This window comes from Bacillus rossius, chromosome 16 (assembly GCF_032445375.1).
Source record: "Bacillus rossius redtenbacheri isolate Brsri chromosome 16, Brsri_v3, whole genome shotgun sequence".
NCBI classification, from domain to species: domain Eukaryota; kingdom Metazoa; phylum Arthropoda; class Insecta; order Phasmatodea; family Bacillidae; genus Bacillus; species Bacillus rossius.
The window spans coordinates 1883434-1902224 of record NC_086343.1 but is presented as its reverse complement, the minus strand read 5'-3'; the positions used below and the strand labels follow the sequence as shown (position 1 = coordinate 1902224).

The window sequence follows — 18791 nt, the reverse complement described above, 5'->3', positions numbered from 1 at the left end:
TTCTATTTCTTTGTGACAATAATTACGAAATTTCAATATGGCAAACGTGACATCATAATTCAAAAATTACGGACCCAATATGACGGAAAGTTCTAGAAAACCAAATATCGTAAAGTTCTATTAAACAAAACGACGTAATTCAAAATGTTGGAATCAAAAAAAGGCACCCGGGGGTCAAGGTCATCCAAAATGGTAGTAGAGGTCGGGTTCAAAGGTCACTTATCTAAGCTGACAAGCTAGTTTTTCGGAGTCTTAACCCATTTTTAGGACATTTCAAACCACCTATAATGTGGGGACTAAAATAAGAAAATTTCCCTCAAAAAGGGAATGTTTCCCTTGAAATAAGGAAATAGTTGGTAATTGTGAGGATTTTTGAGTCATTTTGGAGAAATGTTGTGGAGTTTTCGGCTGCAAGGTGCCGCTACTCGCGCGGCAGGAGGGGGCTCGCCACGATGAGTAGGGGGGGGGGGGGGGTGGACGAAGGAAGCCCTCACTCCGGGAATAGCCGCGGGCGAAGGACGGCACTGTGACGTCACCGCGGTCCTTGGGTCCAGCCTCCGCGGCTCCTGACGCCAGCTGGAGACAGCCGACAGCCTCGCTGCCGAGCCAGAACCAGCCTCTTACACGTGGGCGCGTGAAGTCTCAAGTCGTGCTCACTCGGCTGACTGATGATTCATAGAAATAAAATAATGAAAGGACTAAAGTGATATTATAAACATGTTTGGTAAAGAATAAAATCATTCGCATTAAAAATTTTTAAATAAATACTCAAATACTCAATTAACACAACCACATGTATTAACTTTAAATCATCGACGTAAATTTTAAATATTTATTAAAAATAATGACATAATTTATGATTCAAATAAATTATAAGTACGAAAACATAACCTCACTGATATAAATAGATTTTAATCTACATTTTAAAAGTTCATAAAAACTATTAATATCACTAATATTCACAATAAATAAATATTTTTAATAATATCGACCAGCATTCAAAATTAATCACTAAAGTATAAGATTTATAATATTTAATATTTATATTTATATGTATTTATATAGTATTTATAGTTATATGTATCTAGCCTTTTTCCATCCTGTGTAAATTTATTTGCATCGTGCGCGCTCATCGTGAAAATGCTCTCTCATTATTTTTTTCAAAAAGCGCCTAAAAAAGTATAACTTCAAAAACCGTTCATTTCAGCGTGGTTATCAATACAATTATTATTAATTTTTTTCACGACGTCTGGCATTCAAAACATTAGTTCATTCTTTATCTTCTTTAGTATTCAACCACGGTCTACTTGTAACAGCTTCCTTCTTGTCGTTCGACCTCTACACGAGCGTTTTTTTATTTATAGATTTATTTTAGGTCGGGCGAAGTTGCCACTTAACCACACATATTTTACTAATTGCATTAAGATAACAACACAAAACATATATACCTAGGTTAACATAGCTAAATACAATTAGAAAGAATTTTAAAATACCTACACAAACTAAATAAGTATTTACTAGCAAGTGAAATAAAAAGAAAACTTTTGTTATAAAGTCAGATAACATGATTTCATGTTCAATAAATTAAATACTGATTTCTATAAAGTATACTTATTATTAAAGGCTAAAGTATATTTAGATTTATAATTTAATTATTTAATATTTTGTATTACTAAACGAATGGCTCGTGAAGTATAGGTGAAGTGTGAGATAAGAGAGAACAAGCTTTGCTCGTTGAGCTCTAAGCGCTCCGTTTAGGGCTTTGCTTCCGAAATTAGCCCTCAGACTTTACCTTTCCCCCCAAAGATCCCCTCAGAGACAGTATCTTCCAAACTTCGATATGTTAGAGGCTTCGCCTCCAAAATTCTCCTAAGGAGGAATCCCTTCGAAAAGACTTCTCCCCCAATTTGCTTAGGGATTTTTATACAGACTATTCACAAATTGTGGGGCATAAATTGAATGAGCGACGGGGAATTTTTTAAAAAAAGTTAAGAAATATATGTCCGCAAATGAAACCCCTATACAGCTGATGCTTAATAGATTTTAGTGCGTATTTTGTTTTACTGAAAAAAAAAAAAAAAAAAAACAGATTAACTTGCCTTGTTCTGTACGTAATTACATGTTTGATTTGTCGCAATTGGTTTACGAATACCCTGCATAAACCATGATTGCTTCCCAAATCAAGCGCCAGAAGTGAGCGTATGCAAATGACAAACCAAACTGCAGTGAACGCGATGTAACAACACGGCGACAGCGCAGGTCTCCGCTCTACCCTCTGGCTATGGGGCAGAGCGCTTGACTTATGACTTGTGTGACCCGGGCTTGCGGCTCGGCTCCTCCAAGGCAGATAATGGCGTATGTCTGATGGGAATATAATCCTTTGCAGCAAAAAACTCTTTTGGTGGAAACACAAATCTGCTGTGATGGCTTCTATATGCAGAGCACGTTTCTTTAATTAGTGATACCCATGCGAAAGTCATCCTGAGAGGTTTTTCCGGTGATGTGTAGTTTTTTTTGTTTATGATAAATATTGTATACATTTCCTTCCACTGTGTTGTAAATAATTCTCAATCACACAAAACTATTCGCTGAAAAATAGTTACTGTATCCATACTAATATTATAAACACAAAAGTGTACTTGTATTTTTGGCCAACTTTCATGCAGAAACGGAGCAAGGGATCGACATGATCTTTTGCATGCAGATAGTTTATCGGCCGGAGAGTGACATAGGCTACATTTAATTGTGAAATTCCATCCCTAACGGAGTAAAAAAGGGGTAAAATCAGTTTTATAATAGAAAATCATAGGATGTAGGTCATAGCCACACAAACAGTGAGTTTGTGTCATTTATCTATGTCTGCCACACGGTCATATTGTGATCTGGTAACTTCCTATCCTCCTTGGCGAAACCCATCCGCTTGGTGAACTTCTCGCAGCTGTTAGTGAACTATAGGCGCTGAGAACAGTTTAGCTTAGAACTTCGTCAATATATGGTGTTGCCTTGGATTTGCAACGCGCTATCGTTTGGTGCGTCCGTCATGTCTTGTCTGAGGGGTACCTGCCTTCCTACAAAATGAAGATGAAGATTGGCGTCCCAGTTTTGCTGATACGCAGCCTTGATTCACCGAGATTGTGCAATCAATGGAACTTTAAAATCAAAATTTCCCTTTTTCAAGTATGTATGTCCTACAGACTGGAAACTCGGTAGTGATGTTCGTTATATTGTGTGTTTAGCCCGGGCAACACCGGGTACCCCAGCTAGTATGTTCATAAAACATAAAAAGGAGTCATTAAGTATACGTCTCCCGTTTTGTGTTATGATAGCCTGAAATCCACAGTAACTTTTTTTTTTAAATTCTTATGGCTGGCAGAAATATTTCTTATATGGCGTAGTTACTTCAGGGCAAATCATGGGGATGTTACGTATTAGAGTATGTGTCACCTCATTGGCTGAGTTACAAATGCGGAACGAGCTTATTTTGCTTATCGGAGCCAATGAGATGAGAAATAATGCAAACATGGACATAGTGTAGCGAAGCACAGCGAACATTTTCCCCGCTATAAATAAATCATCTCTGGATATAACATAGACCAATTCTTGTATTATGCCCACGAAGCCATAATTGACTCGATTTTCAACAGAACCTGTATAATCTGATTTAAACACGGGCCCGTGCGTTTTTTAGCCTACATGATTGAATGTGCAGCTATGATTTGAGATAGAAAGGGGTAGGACATATTTTAATGTTCGAAAGTTTTCTGCGTTCTAACCCAGACATTAGCAGTTCCATGGCATTGTATACCCTCAACAAGACTCCATATGAGTCCGCTTTTAAAGTGTTTGAACAGTTCTATTAACAAATTTTTCCAATATAGTTGGTTTTTCTTGAATTTTCACACCTAGATCTGAACCCTGTTGGTGGCATAGTAGTGCTTTTTTAATTTGCCAGTTCCATAACTTAATTTCTGTAATCCTTGACTATCTTTATCTTTTTTTTATTTTTTTTACATTACCATTCGGTTGGCTGAAAAGGATTACATCATATGTTTCAGTTATATTATTTTAGCTTGGTCATTTGTCTTGCATATTTTTATCATTCACGTACTTTATTTCTTCTACATGCGGTTTATTTCTTATTTTTTTGTCCTGAACCTTCATTTAAAATTCTGTGGTGTTATGGAAGAGACGGTTAAGTCAAAAACATCAAATTTTAAGAGAGGTGGAAGAAAGTCAAGGATTATTTGAAGGATATGCCTTTTGACACTTTATATGGTTTGTAGTTTTGTGTTGCCTGTATAAAATATCAATAATTACTAATATAACGACTAATATTTGATCGTGAAAATAATCCTTGACTTTCTTCCACCTCTCTTAAAATTTGATGTTTTTGACTTAACCCTCTCTTCCATAACACCACAGAATTGTTTATCTTGTTATTACAGTTAAGTTATTCTCCTAGTTGTTATTTCTTCTGGCTTCTCTCCGGCCTCCTCGTCTCTCCATCTTCCACCGGCAGGTAGACGCCCGCGGACACAGCTCCAGCGCCGCGGGCCGCATCCAGGCGCGTCTGTGCTCCCGACCGCCATGTTTGCTGTCTGCGGCGAGCAGCTCGTCAAATGTTTGCTCTGGCGCGAGAACAAACACGCAGCGCCTCACCTGCCGCGGCTGCTCGCAGGGGCTTTATTCCTCCCCCCACCCCCACCTTCCTCGGGCCGATATATCAGCGTGTGAGAAGCCTAAGATGCACATCAAGTTCAGTCCCTGACCGAACACGCCCGAATATTCACCTTCCGCCAACCTCGGGATTTGTTTTTTTATTTTTGAGCAAGGAAAAATGAATTCAACTATTAAAAGTGGTCGGTTAGGTTAGCTACATTAAAACACTTTAAAACACTATGGACGGTTAGTTAGGTTATTATAGCTACATTAAAATAAACAGATATATATATATAAATATATATAAATAAACCCGAGGTTGGCCGAAGGTGAATATTCGGGCGTGTTCGGGCAGGGACAGAACTTGATGTGCATCTTAGGCTTCCCATCAGCGTGTCGCTGCACTTTTGTTTTCTTTATTTATTTGCCATCCCTGGCTCGGAAAGCCATGATTATTGGGTAGCAAAGTATACTTCAAAAATATAATACATATCATTCTCGTTAATTGTTGTAATACTGTGCCCTTGACGACACACCCAGTTGTAAGCAAGGAGAAGTGGTCATCGATCATAATTCATTGTCAAGTCCACTAAATAATTGTAAAATTAGTTAGCATAAGTTTCAGTGACTAATATTTTGCTGATTGAAAGCGTCGATTAATTTGCAGTGTGTAGCAAGATGACAGTCATTACCGAAAAAATGAAACGTCTATTTTATTCGTAATGATCAGATACGCGCATAGTTCGCTTTATTATTGGAAGGGAGGTTAAAACTCATTCCATAACCCGCACGTGAAATTAGTTTTCAATGGACCATAAGTAGTTTTGACAAGCCCCGAATTACAAGAAACCAATAGCATAATTATAAAATTCATTAGACACCATCACGTTTAATCCGGCCAGTGTAAGGAATTCACCGCTGCACCAGAAAATAACACCAATTTTGTGGACATCAGTGCCAATCGGTAGGCTCTACAGGTACTCAAATTCCGTGTTGTATTTGAGCACCAGTCTAGACTCCAACATCCTACTAGAGTTAGAGGGAAGGCCAACTGTTCTTTGGCTCCCACTTGTGTCATGTCTACGTCTGTCAATGAGCCGTATGGCATTCGCATGGCTGAAGTCTGAATGAATAGCTTTGGCTTGAATGTTCTAGCGCGGGTGGAATCGCAAATATGAACTGTCATGTTGCAGGCAGCCTGTGGCTATAGTACACTGCGGAATGGTAGTGTCGCAAATAGTCTGTAAAGACTCCTGTATTTCACGGGGACATTTGACTGTTTGTCAGACTTCTACAAACAATTATACACAATTTGTTATATCTAGAGACAGGAAAAATTCGTGGTTTCGATGACCTTCAGGATAGTCACCACAGTCCTCTGTATACTCGGGCAAATAACGCCAGTTCGTTGGCTGCTGACTTGTGAGTCGTCTCAACTGGTTTGCCCGAGATTCGTTACTTCTTTGGTTTAGGGTTTCTCATTGGCTCAGAGTCGCCCAGACGAACAGTGAGCCAATAGGAAAAGCAGCTTAAAGGTATACGTGTATGAATTTCAGACTATCGCGAAATAAATCTCAGAATTTTTCCTGTCTCTAGTTATATCATTGGTAGAGCCACATAATTTTCGCGCATTCATTTAGTAGCAAGCTAGAATGCAAACCTCCTCACTGTCGCACTGTGTTCATGATTGGACCGCAGTTATCTGGACACGCCCCTCTGCGACCGTGAGCCAACGATGTCCAGCTAGGAGAGAAGTAAGCGAATCAGGTAGTGCCAAATAACAAGGATAAAAATGTTCTCGCTAAGAAATCAACCAATGGGAAAGTAAACATGGGTCGAGCACACCTAGAGGAATCCGCGAAATATCCGGGGCTCTAATAATTGGCTGTGATCAGATAAAGGTGCTTCACTTCGTTAAAAAAAAAAAACTCAATGAGAACCAGACATCTGTTCTACTGAAAGTCATGCAAATCTCGCAGTCTGCAGCGGTGTGTGGGCCCCTTGCTGGCGACAGGGCGAAGGTAGACGTCACACGCAGTGACAAGGCGCCAAGGGGAGGGGAGTTCCGGGAAGCGGGCCACCCCACGGGAACCTGGCGCGCGTCCAGGTCTGTCCTCCCATCGCGTCACTCGAGACGTCCGTTAACTCCGGAAACATCTGGCGGCGGCGTTCCACGCCTCGCAGCTCCCGCGAACGTATAGTGCGGGTCAGAAGTCTTTTAGCCCGGTCCGTGCTTGCTCCCGTGCCTCGCAGCTCCCGCGAACGTATAGTGCGGGTCAGAAGTCTTTTAGCCCGGTCCGTGCTTGCTCCCGTGCCTCGCGGGGCTGCGACTGTATAGTGCGGGTCAGAAGTCTTGTAGCCCGGTCCGTGCTTGCTCCTGTGCCTCGCGGGGCTGCGACTGTATAGTGCAGGTCAGAAGTCTTGTAGCCCGGTCCGTGCTTGCTCCTGTGCCTCGCGGGGCTGCGACTGTATAGTACGGGTCAGAAGTCTTGTAGCCCTGTCCGTGCTTGCTCCCGTGCATCGCGGGGCTGCGACTGTATAGTGCGGGTCAGAAGTCTTGTAGCCTGGTCCGTGCTTGCTACCGTGCCTCGCGGGGCTGCGACTGTATAGTGCGGGTCAGAAGTCTTGTAGCCCTGTCCGTGCTTGCTCCCGTGCCTCGCGGGGCTGCGACTGTATAGTGCGGGTCAGAAGTCTTGTAGCCCTGTCCGTGCTTGCTCCCGTGCCTCGCGGGGCTGCGACTGTATAGTGCGGGTCAGAAGACTTGTAGCCTGGTCCGTGCTTGCTACCGTGCCTCGCGGGGCTGCGACTGTATAGTGCGGGTCAGAAGTCTTGTAGCCCTGTCCGTGCTTGCTCCCGTGCCTCGCGGGGCTGCGACTGTATAGTGCGGGTCAGAAGTCTTGTAGCCCTGTCCGTGCTTGCTCCCGTGCCTCGCGGGGCTGCGACTGTATAGTGCGGGTCAGAAGTCTTGTAGCCCGGTCCGTGCTTGCTCCTGTGCCTCGCGGGGCTGCGAATGTATAGTGCGGGTCAGAAGTCTTGTAGCCCGGTCCGTGCTTGCTCCTGTGCCTCGCGGGGCTGCGACTGTATAGTACGGGTCAGAAGTCTTGTAGCCCTGTCCGTGCTTGCTCCCGTGCCTCGCGGGGCTGCGACTGTATAGTGCGGGTCAGAAGTCTTGTAGCCTGGTCCGTGCTTGCTACCGTGCCTCGCGGGGCTGCGACTGTATAGTGCGGGTCAGAAGTCTTGTAGCCCTGTCCGTGCTTGCTCCCGTGCCTCGCGGGGCTGCGACTGTATAGTGCGGGTCAGAAGTCTTGTAGCCCTGTCCGTGCTTGCTCCCGTGCCTCGCGGGGCTGCGACTGTATAGTGCGGGTCAGAAGTCTTGTAGCCCTGTCCGTGCTTGCTCCCGTGCCTCGCGGGGCTGCGACTGTATAGTGCGGGTCAGAAGTCTTGTAGCCCTGTCCGTGCTTGCTCCCGTGCCTCGCGGGGCTGCGACTGTATAGTGCGGGTCAGAAGTCTTGTAGCCCGGTCCGTGCTTGCTCCCGTGCCTCGCGGGGCTGCGACTGTATAGTGCGGGTCAGAAGTCTTGTAGCCCGGTCCGTGCTTGCTCCCGTGCCTCGCGTGGCTGCGACTGTATAGTGCGGGTCAGAAGTCTTGTAGCCCGGTCCGTGCTTGCTCCCGTGCCTCGCGGGGCTGCGACTGTATAGTGCGGGTCAGAAGTCTTGTAGCCCGGTCCGTGCTTGCTCCTGTGCCTCGCGAGGCTGCGACTGTATAGTGCGGGTCAGAAGTCTTGTAGCCCTCTCCGTGCTTGCTCCCGTGCCTCGCGGGGCTGCGACTGTATAGTGCGGGTCAGAAGTCTTGTAGCCCTGTCCGTGCTTGCTCCCGTGCCTCGCGGGGCTGCGACTGTATAGTGCGGGTCAGAAGTCTTGTAGCCCGGCCCGTGCTTGCTCCCGTGCCTCGCGGGGCTGCGACTGTATAGTGCGGGTCATAAGTCTTGTAGCCCCGTCCGTGCTTGCTCCCGTGCCTCGCGGGGCTGTGACTGTATAGTGCGGGTCAGAAGTCTTGTAGCCTGGTCTGTGCTTGCTACCGTGCCTCGCGGGGCTGCGACTGTATAGTGCGGGTCAGAAGTCTTGTATCCCGGTCCGTGCTTGCTCCCGTGCCTCGCGGGGCTGTGACTGTATAGTGCGGGTCAGAAGTCTTGTAGCCTGGTCTGTGCTTGCTACCGTGCCTCGCGGGGCTGCGACTGTATAGTGCGGGCCAGAAGTCTTGTAGCCCGGTCCGTGCTTGCTCCCGTGCCTCGCGGGGCTGCGACTATATAGTGCGGGTCAGAAGTCCTGTAGCCCGAACCCTGCTTGCTCCCGTGCCTCGCGGGACTTCGACGGTATAGTGCAGGTCAGAAGTCTTGTACCCCAGTCCGTGCTTGCTCCTGTGCCTCGCGGGGCTTCGACTGTATAGTGCGGGTCAGAAGTCTTGTACTCCGGTCCGTGCTTGCTCCTGTGCCTTGCGGGACTGCGAATGTATAGTGCAGGTCAGAAGTCTTGTAGCCCAGCCCGTGCTTGCTCCCGTACCTCGCGGGGCTGCGACTGTATAGTGCGGGTCAGAAGTCTTGTATCCCGGTCCGTGCTTGCTCCCGTGCCTCGCGGGGCTGTGACTGTATAGTGCGGGTCAGAAGTCTTGTAGCCTGGTCTGTGCTTGCTACCGTGCCTCGCGGGGCTGCGACTATATAGTGCGGGCCAGAAGTCTTGTAGCCCGGTCCGTGCTTGCTCCCGTGCCTCGCGGGGCTGCGACTGTATAGTGCGGGTCAGAAGTCTTGTAGCCCGAACCTTGCTTGCTCCCGTGCCTCGCGGGACTTCGACGGTATAGTGCAGGTCAGAAGTCTTGTACCCCAGTCCGTGCTTGCTCCTGTGCCTCGCGGGGCTTCGACTGTATAGTGCGGGTCAGAAGTCTTGTACTCCGGTCCGTGCTTGCTCCTGTGCCTTGCGGGACTGCGAATGTATAGTGCAGGTCAGAAGCCCTGTAGCCCAGCCCGTGCTTGCTCACGTACCTCGCGGGGCTGCGACTGTATAGTGCGGGTCAGAAGTCTTGTAGCTCGGTCCGTGCTTGCTCCCGTGCCTTGGTGGGCTGCGACTGTATAGTGCGGGTCAAAAGTCTTGTAGCCCGGCCCGTGCTTGCTCCCGTGCCTCGCAGGGCTGTGACTGTATAGTGCGGGTGAAAAGTCTTGTAGCCCAGCCCGTGCTTGCTCCCGTGCCTCGCAGGGCTGTGACTGTATAGTGCGGGTCAGAAGTCTTGTACTCCGGTCCGTGCTTGCTCCTGTGCCTTGCGGGACTGCGAATGTATAGTGCAGGTCAGAAGCCCTGTAGCCCAGCCCGTGCTTGCTCACGTACCTCGCGGGGCTGCGACTGTATAGTGCGGGTCAGAAGTCTTGTAGCTCGGTCTGTGCTTGCTCCCGTGCCTTGGTGGGCTGCGACTATATAGTGCGGGTCAGAAGTCCTGTAGCCCGAACCCTGCTTGCTCCCGTGCCTCGCGGGACTTCGACGGTATAGTGCAGGTCAGAAGTCTTGTACCCCAGTCCGTGCTTGCTCCTGTGCCTCGCGGGGCTTCGACTGTATAGTGCGGGTCAGAAGTCTTGTACTCCGGTCCGTGCTTGCTCCTGTGCCTTGCGGGACTGCGAATGTATAGTGCAGGTCAGAAGTCTTGTAGCCCAGCCCGTGCTTGCTCCCGTACCTCGCGGGGCTGCGACTGTATAGTGCGGGTCAGAAGTCTTGTATCCCGGTCCGTGCTTGCTCCCGTGCCTCGCGGGGCTGTGACTGTATAGTGCGGCTCAGAAGTCTTGTAGCCTGGTCTGTGCTTGCTACCGTGCCTCGCGGGGCTGCGACTATATAGTGCGGGCCAGAAGTCTTGTAGCCCGGTCCGTGCTTGCTCCCGTGCCTCGCGGGGCTGCGACTGTATAGTGCGGGTCATAAGTCTTGTAGCCCGAACCTTGCTTGCTCCCGTGCCTCGCGGGACTTCGACGGTATAGTGCAGGTCAGAAGTCTTGTACCCCAGTCCGTGCTTGCTCCTGTGCCTCGCGGGGCTTCGACTGTATAGTGCGGGTCAGAAGTCTTGTACTCCGGTCCGTGCTTGCTCCTGTGCCTTGCGGGACTGCGAATGTATAGTGCAGGTCAGAAGCCCTGTAGCCCAGCCCGTGCTTGCTCCCGTACCTCGCGGGGCTGCGACTGTATAGTGCGGGTCAGAAGTCTTGTAGCTCGGTCCGTGCTTGCTCCCGTGCCTTGGTGGGCTGCGACTGTATAGTGCGGGTCAAAAGTCTTGTAGCCCGGCCCGTGCTTGCTCCCGTGCCTCGCAGGGCTGTGACTGTATAGTGCGGGTGAAAAGTCTTGTAGCCCAGCCCGTGCTTGCTCCCGTACCTCAGGTTGAACTGTAGCTGAATCAGCAAAAGGTAGACGAATTTGTATTGTAACCTGTCGCGATATGAAACCGATAATTTTTCCGGTCTCTACTTATCATTACTAGAGGCACAGAATGTTTGCAGATGTTTGGTCTTGCACTCTGTTGATGATTGGACCGCAGTTATTTGGACACGCCCTTTTACGACTGTGAACCTACGATGTCCAGGCAGGAGAGAATCAAGCGAATTAGGTAGTGCCGACTAGCAAGAACTAAAATGTTCTCGCCAAGATATGAGTGAATGGAAGAGCAAACATTCTTAAAACAAATCTATGTAATACTTTGAATTTTAGTCTGATTCCAATCGCGAAATTCCCCGGGTCTCTATTAAGAACCACCAACAATTGGAGATAATTTTTATTCAATAAACGGACTATTCGTTCTATATACCTCCCCCTCCCCACTTAAAAAAAAAGAAATTTTTCGTACGTTCCTGGATTAAGTGATACTCTCGCTGTACCACTCAGAAGTGGCATGCACATCTCCTGACTAGCTGTGTGTTAAACCAGGGTAGCATCGTCTCTGTTTCGTGATTGTTTGAGTTCATGCCAGTCACATGTTTACTCGTCGCCGCACGAATCACAGAAACCTCGTGAAGGAAGCAAACGCGTCCTGGATTGCAAGTCCCAATAAGGCAATGACATCTGTTGCAGAAGGTCACCAATTACAGACAAGAAAATCTGGCTCGGAAATACGAAGGATGTTCATAAAATAAAGCCATTTTAAAAAAAATTGTTTTTATTGACAGTTTCAGGTTACTACATATCTACTTAATTTTTTTTTCCAAATGATCGCCATTCAGTTCTAAGCACTGTTGGTAACGCTGCACCAGGTTCTTCAACCCCTCTGCATGCAAGTTCGTCGCCTGGAAATCAGACCGCCAGGTAGCGTGGCTGCTCGCAGTACAGACGAGTGATGCGGGAAGCCCGCACACAGGGGTATCCTCGCGCTCCTTGTGCCTGGGGTTGCCGCCTGCCAGGCTTGACCATCGCGGGGCCTGGGGTGCTACGACATGTGCCCCTGTGTGTGGGCTTCCCGCCTCTCTCGTCGGCTTCCTGGCCCCGCGACTCGCCTACTCCTGCTCCTGTTGGCTGCTGTCTGCTGGACTGTACCTCAAGATGCTGCCACGGCCGCTACTGGGAGAGTTCCGTCATCAAGCTGACGACCAGGAACACTCAAGACTGCCGTCGCGAACTGGTTTAGTTCCAAGGCTGAGAACTTGCATGCAGCGGGCTTAAAGAAACTTTTGCAACGTTTTACGAAAAGTACTTAGAACTGAATGGCGATTATGATGAGAAGTAAACTAAAAATTTCAATAAAATGACCAAACGTAGTACAATGACCAAACGTGCAAATATACAAATACCTGTTATTTTTGCATGAATATTTCTGTTCCATTTTCCAAAAATAAAGTTACAGTGTGGATGGAATGTTGGTGCTCGACGCGGCTAAGCAACGCCGGACAATGGTGCTGAGGCACTGCCGCCGAGAGCCAGCCGCGGAAGGGAGGGCGCCGAAGACGGCAGCCGGCCGGGTCGATGCCGCCCGCCCAGTGGACCACAGGCGGGAAGATGGCGCTGATTCCTCGGGCTAGGCCCCCGCGCCACTCTGCCATCCCGGAGACTCCGTCAGCTCGCGGTCTGCCACGCCAGGCAGGGCTCAACAAGGTCACACACCTTGGTGGGTCGCACGTGATTGGACAACAACCACTTGTTATCCTTGTCTGCAACTGGCTCAGGGTCGTCAAGTGCACCCAACTCCAATCATCAATCAGAAGAAGGTCTGACCTTTGTGCTCTGATACCCAATGGACCAGGGAAACAACTCGTGGCTCTAGTGACTGGCCCATCGATACTTCGACAAGTCGCAACGCGCCGACGGAAGATGAGTTCTTGGGCTGCGGAGTTCCGTACGGTTTATCACAAGAAGAATTAGCGTATTCAATTCGTGATGGACTGAAACTCAAAAAAATTTCCCTCCGTGTTGTTTTTGCCATTGGCTCACAGTTAACGAGACTCTGGGAAAACGAGGAACATTCAACCAAGGAAGTATTAAAACACAGACCACTAAGTCAAGACCCACTCGGCTGATGCGTCCAAGTGCAATGACACCAGGTAACGCCCTGGTGATGTGGAGGCGAAGATAACACACGCCCCTATTTAATACAATATTTTGTACATGTAACATTTTCATTGCTCTTTGCTTACCTGTTCCTCCTAGCAATGCGAGCGAATCCGTGGTGCAAAGATAGTATGCATGGGGGCATAGCGTCATGTCTTGAGGAGGCTGATAATAGTTTCAGCATTTCTCATTGATGAAGTAGCGAGCCGTTGTTTGGTTAGCCACGTCTTGGCCGCTGACGAGTCACAGTGTACAAATATACACAAGTGAACGTGGCTTTGTCACGATCAAGAGTTGCAAGTCAAGTGAAGGTCTATATTGAATCGAATCCACTGCAAGGAAGATTATTGAATGATCAGAGACAATGAATGAACACGCAATGTAGTTTTCAAGTGGTTCTTTATTAAAAACCATTTTTTACAAATATTTTTAAAGGGAAACTTCTTTGGGGGGCAATGAGAGTAAAATTTCAAAGCAGGATATAAATTCAACGTGTCCGTGAAACATTGTTTTGAAACGTTCCTGACGGGAAAGTGTTAAGTATAGAATAGGTACTTGGCTAAAAGATAAATAAAATTAAAAAAACCGCGCTGTGTTATCCTGTTTCTAATCATTGTGTAAAATGACATTTCATTATTTATATAAGTAGTTTACCAATAATTAATAGTTTAATGATTTGATTAGGTAAGCTATGTTTTAAATTTTGTAAGCAACGTGTAAACGGTTACTTACGTACGTTTCATAATTTAGCTAACATAAAGCTACCAACATTAGTGTAAACATCGAGAAAATAAATTTTAAAATGTAACGGATATTCTGGGTGTAATGATATCAAATTTTTTGTTAAGTACTTTGATTAAATAATATTAATACTGTAAATTTTTAAGAAAATTTTCTTCTCTCTCTCTCTCTCTCTCTCTCTCTCTCTCTCTCTCTCTATCTCTCTGCCGTTTTACACTTTAAAATATACTTACGAGTCGAGTTTTGAATTGCCAAAAAAGGTTTCAACTCTACCATGCGTACTGATTTATACGCGCTCTTTTTTGATCATTTTAATTTGTGCAATATTAAAAGAAATTGAATTTTTAATATATATCTCGCGTGTATTAAATTGAAAGTGTTCGTTATATTCAATATTTTTGCACGGGCGCCCTGGGCGCCTCGCAGCTAACTAGTTAACGCGGGTATTACCTTAGCGCCGGGGGTCGCTGGCGCGCGGCTGATTGGCGCCGCCTGAGCGGCTTCTCATCAGACGGTAATAGTCCCTGGGGCGGCCACCAGGGGCAGGCGTGGCGCTGCTGGTCTCCCAGCACCCGCCTCGCCTCGAGCGGGAGGGACATGTTGGCCAGCCTGCAATCTTCCACACTCGCTATTACTAGAGACCGGAAAAATTCGCAGATTCATTTCGCGATAGTCTGAAATTCATACACATATACCTTTAAGATGCTCTTGCTATTGGCTCACTGTTCGTCTGGGTGACTCTGGGCCAGTGAGAAACCCCTCAACCAAAGAAGTAACGAATCTCGGGCAATACCAGTTGAGACGACTCACAAGTCGGCAGCCAACGAACTGGCGTTATTTGCCCGAGTGTACAGAGGACCGTGTAGACTATCCTGGAGGTCATCGAAACCGCGAATTTTTCAGGTCCCTAGTTATTACTAGAGGCACAAGTATGTCACACATGGATTTAACAGGAATGATCATCGCACATGTCAGGAAAATCTTAATGCGTAGAAGAATTACTTTTTTTTTCCCCCATGAAAATCTCCGTGTCATTGCTAGAGACGTGAGAATTCGCGGTTTAAGTTCGTGATAGGCTAAAATTCAAACAACTTTACCTCTTGTGTTGTTTTTGCTATTGGTTCTCAGTTCATGAGAAGGACTCTGGGCCAATGAGAAACTTCCAACCAAGGAAGTATCAAATCACAGACAACCAAGTTGAGTTTTCTCATGGGCCAAGAGCCAATCAGCAGGTGACATTTCTCCGAGTATGCAGAGGTCTGTGGAGTCTTTCCTGAAGGTCATCGGCACCGCGTATATTTTTTTAGGTCTCTGGATTCATTGCCTTTAAGTCATTCAGGACGCGTTCATTTTCACACAGAATTGCTGCGACTCGTGTGCCGACAGTAGACATGTACTTGAGAGGAACTCCACCAATCACGAAACACAGACGATGCTACAGTGTTTTTACACACAACTTGTCTCGAAATCGTTTTACGATTTCATAACATTTACGATAGCTAGAGACAGGAAAAATTCGCTGGTTCAATGACCTCTAGGATGAACTCCACAGTTCTACGTACACTCGGTCAAATGCCACCCACTCATTGGCTGCTGTCTTGTGAGACGTCCCAACGTAGCAGCCTGTGATTCGATAAAGCTTTGGTCGGGCGTTTCTCATTGGCCCAGAGTCATCCAGGTGAGTTGTGAGCCAATAGCAGAGGCAGCACTGAGGTATAACTATTTGTATTTTAGCCTATCGCGAAATTAATTCGCGAATTTTTCCTGTCTCTAACGATAGCATATTATGTCCACAGAGTCCATGCATGGTCAGTGAAATAATGAAAAAAAAAAACACTTGCATTTGGATAAATTTTTAATGGCTCACGTGATAATTTTTTGTGTGTATTTGTTTCAGAGTGCTGGTCACGTGGCCAGACGCACCCTCGCCGAGAAGGAAGCACACAGGTGAGTGTGCCGTGGCAACCACTCGGTGCTGCAGTCCGGAGGACTTCGTGGATTCATTTAGTGACAGGATAACAGTCAAACAACCTTACCCCTGAGTAGGTTTAGCTGTTGGTGCACAGCTCATGTGAAGGAACTTTCGACCAGGGAAATATCAAATCACAGACTACCAGTATTGAGACTTCTCACAAGTATAGAGTCAAAGAACAGGTGACACTTTCCCGAACATGCAGGTGATTGTGGAGTTTATCCTAGAGGTAATTGAAACCGCAAAGTTTTCCAGTCCCTAGCGACTGTTCAACCATCTCAGTTCGCCATTTTTTTCTTAAGTAGAGACAGGAAAAACTCGCGGTTTCGATGACCTTCAGGATAGTCTACACTGTCCTCTGTACACTCGGCCAAATAACGCCATTTTTTTGGCTGCTGACTTGTGAGTTGTCTCAACTGGTTTTTCCGAGATTCGTCACTTCTTTGGTTGAGGGTTTCTCATTGGCCCATAGTCGCCCAGACGAACAGTTGAGCCAATAGCAAGATCAGCTTAAATGTATACGTGTATGAATTTCAGACTATCGCGAAATGAATCTGCGAATTTTTACGGTCTCTAGTCTTAAGGATAACTATTGCTGGTGCCATCCAATTTCGCCTGCTTAAATATGGACGTGGAGAGGCCAGCAGTTTCGTGAATGTCCTTGACATGTTTAGACTCAACTTGCCTATGCATAGTCACACCCTTTTAGAGTGCTCATTGGTCGATAACAAGGTCACATCCTTTAGTGAATTACGCGCGATTGGGTAACAACATGGTACACTTCGAAAAATTCCAAAATAATTTTATTTTTCATCTCCGCTGTTTCGTTTGCCACCACTTGATAGCAACTGACGGGAGTGGCGGGATATTGCGCAATGTTACCAACACACGACACGGTATTTTCCCGATTGTGGAATATATTTCAAACCTGTTTGGTAGGGGCAGGCAATTTTCGCGAATAAATCTGAACGCCTATTAGACTGCAACAAGGTACATCCGCACCAGAGGTTTCTTCCTTGTGATTGACGGCCGTCTGAGAGAGAAGTAGTTGCCTTATTTGGCTGAGCCACTCAGGACGCATTTGCTGCCGTAATGAATTACTGTGATTGGTCTTTTTAACAATCGACATGTACCTGAAAGAAACTCACCCAATCACGAAACACAGACGATGCTACGGTGTTTTAACTTTCAGCTAGTCTCGGAACCTTTTCGCGAAATATGCATGGCCATACCGTCTGGTTTAAGCACAAGCCTTCAATGTTAACCACGCACGATGCAAACCGCGATGTAGCACGTGAATGGACGGGGCTTGTAAGACGTGTGGACGCAAGGGCCCGTGTTGGCGAGTCTGCGGTCGACGACAGCTCGTGTCAGCGGCTTGGCGGCAGTGCCGCTGGCCACCGCTAAGCGCCGCTAATTACCCTGCGGCCATTAGCTGGGGCTCTCAGCGCCACACTCGTCTGCCCGGCACTGCTTCGCTCCAGCCTTCGTGTCGTGTCCAGTGAGTACATTTCCCTGCTGTGCTTCATTAGTAGGGACCTGAAAAATTCGCAGAGTCATTTCGCGATAGTATGAAAAATTCATACACATATACCTTTAAGCTGCTTTTGCTATTGGCTCACTGTTCGTCTGGGCGACTCTGGGCCAATGAGAAACCCTCAACCAAAGAAGTAACGAATTACAGACAAACCAGTTGAGACGACTCACAAGTCAGCAGCCAACGAACTGGCGTTATTTGCCAGAGTGTACAGAGGACTGTGTAGACTATCCTGGAGGTCATCGAAACCGCGAATTTTTCAGGTCCCTATTCATTAGTAGCATCTTCTGATAATATTTCTATATTTACTTCCGAGGAGACAACATTGAGAGGCGCCAACTGGTTTTTTCAACTGGTTTTCTCAACAATTTTATTTATTGAAGTAGCTTGGTTTTTGGGTTGTAGACGTGTCCTTGGCGAATAATTCACCGACGTTTTGGTCGACATTGCAGTCGCCATCATCAGGGACCAGTTAGCTACTCACGGCTACAACCCGGAAGCTAAGCTACTTCAGACAATGGCCGTAAAAGCCTGCGAACATTATTAATTTTATTTAATTTTAAAGATTTTTTTGTTCCGTTTGATAAAAGCTGATAAAAGCATAATGGCTTGCAAGAAGTAACGAATTATTAAGCAGGAGGTGTATTAACAATTTAATGTGTTTTTAAATGCATTTGCAGAACTATATAGGCTCATATATCCAGACTACTATTCAACAAATTTTTACGTGGAACATATCATTAGACGCGGTATAAAATAAATGAAAACAAAATTCGAATAGTGCTTCTTTTCTGAATAATATTTAAGCATGAAATTTTCGGAAGAGATTCTTGTAAATCACCCAAGGGACCTGCACTTCACATTCACCTTCATTTAGTTATTCAAATATCACATTTGTCTTGTGCACGACAAGACTGCGCACCAGTTCAGAGGCGACACCACGCTAGAAGCACCAGCGATCTCTTCACTAACATAATTACACCCCTCTGACTAGTCGGACCCCTTATTGACCTTGCTAAATAAGGCAATGGCTTCTCTTGCAGACTGCCGCCTATCAAATGGAGGGAACTTTTGTTGTGGTCATAGCTTATTGCAGTCTTATGGGCGTTCAGAAATATTCGCGGGGAAAAAAATCATTTTCCTATACTAACGCAAGGGAATGAAAATTCGACGGTTAAATGGCCTAAAGGACCGTTCCCGGGGTCCTCTGCTTCTCAGGAAAATGCCAACGGTTCATTGGTTGCTGACTTCAGAACGTGTCACGTGGTTACCCTGTTATTCGACACTTAAGGCGAGCTAAAGTCCTCCACTTTGAAAAATGGCATTA

The 18791-nt window shown here is 46.6% G+C and overlaps 1 protein-coding gene across 1 annotated transcript in view; it reads left to right on the top strand.

Moving 5' to 3' along the window:
• The window catches only part of LOC134540463 (diacylglycerol kinase 1), a 153449-nt gene that overhangs the window by 3849 nt on the left and 130809 nt on the right, over positions 1–18791 (top strand). Inside the window, exon 2 of the mRNA XM_063383230.1 lies at positions 15853–15902. The gene's annotated coding sequence lies outside the window, so the exon portion shown is untranslated. The remainder of the gene's footprint in view (positions 1–15852; positions 15903–18791) is intronic.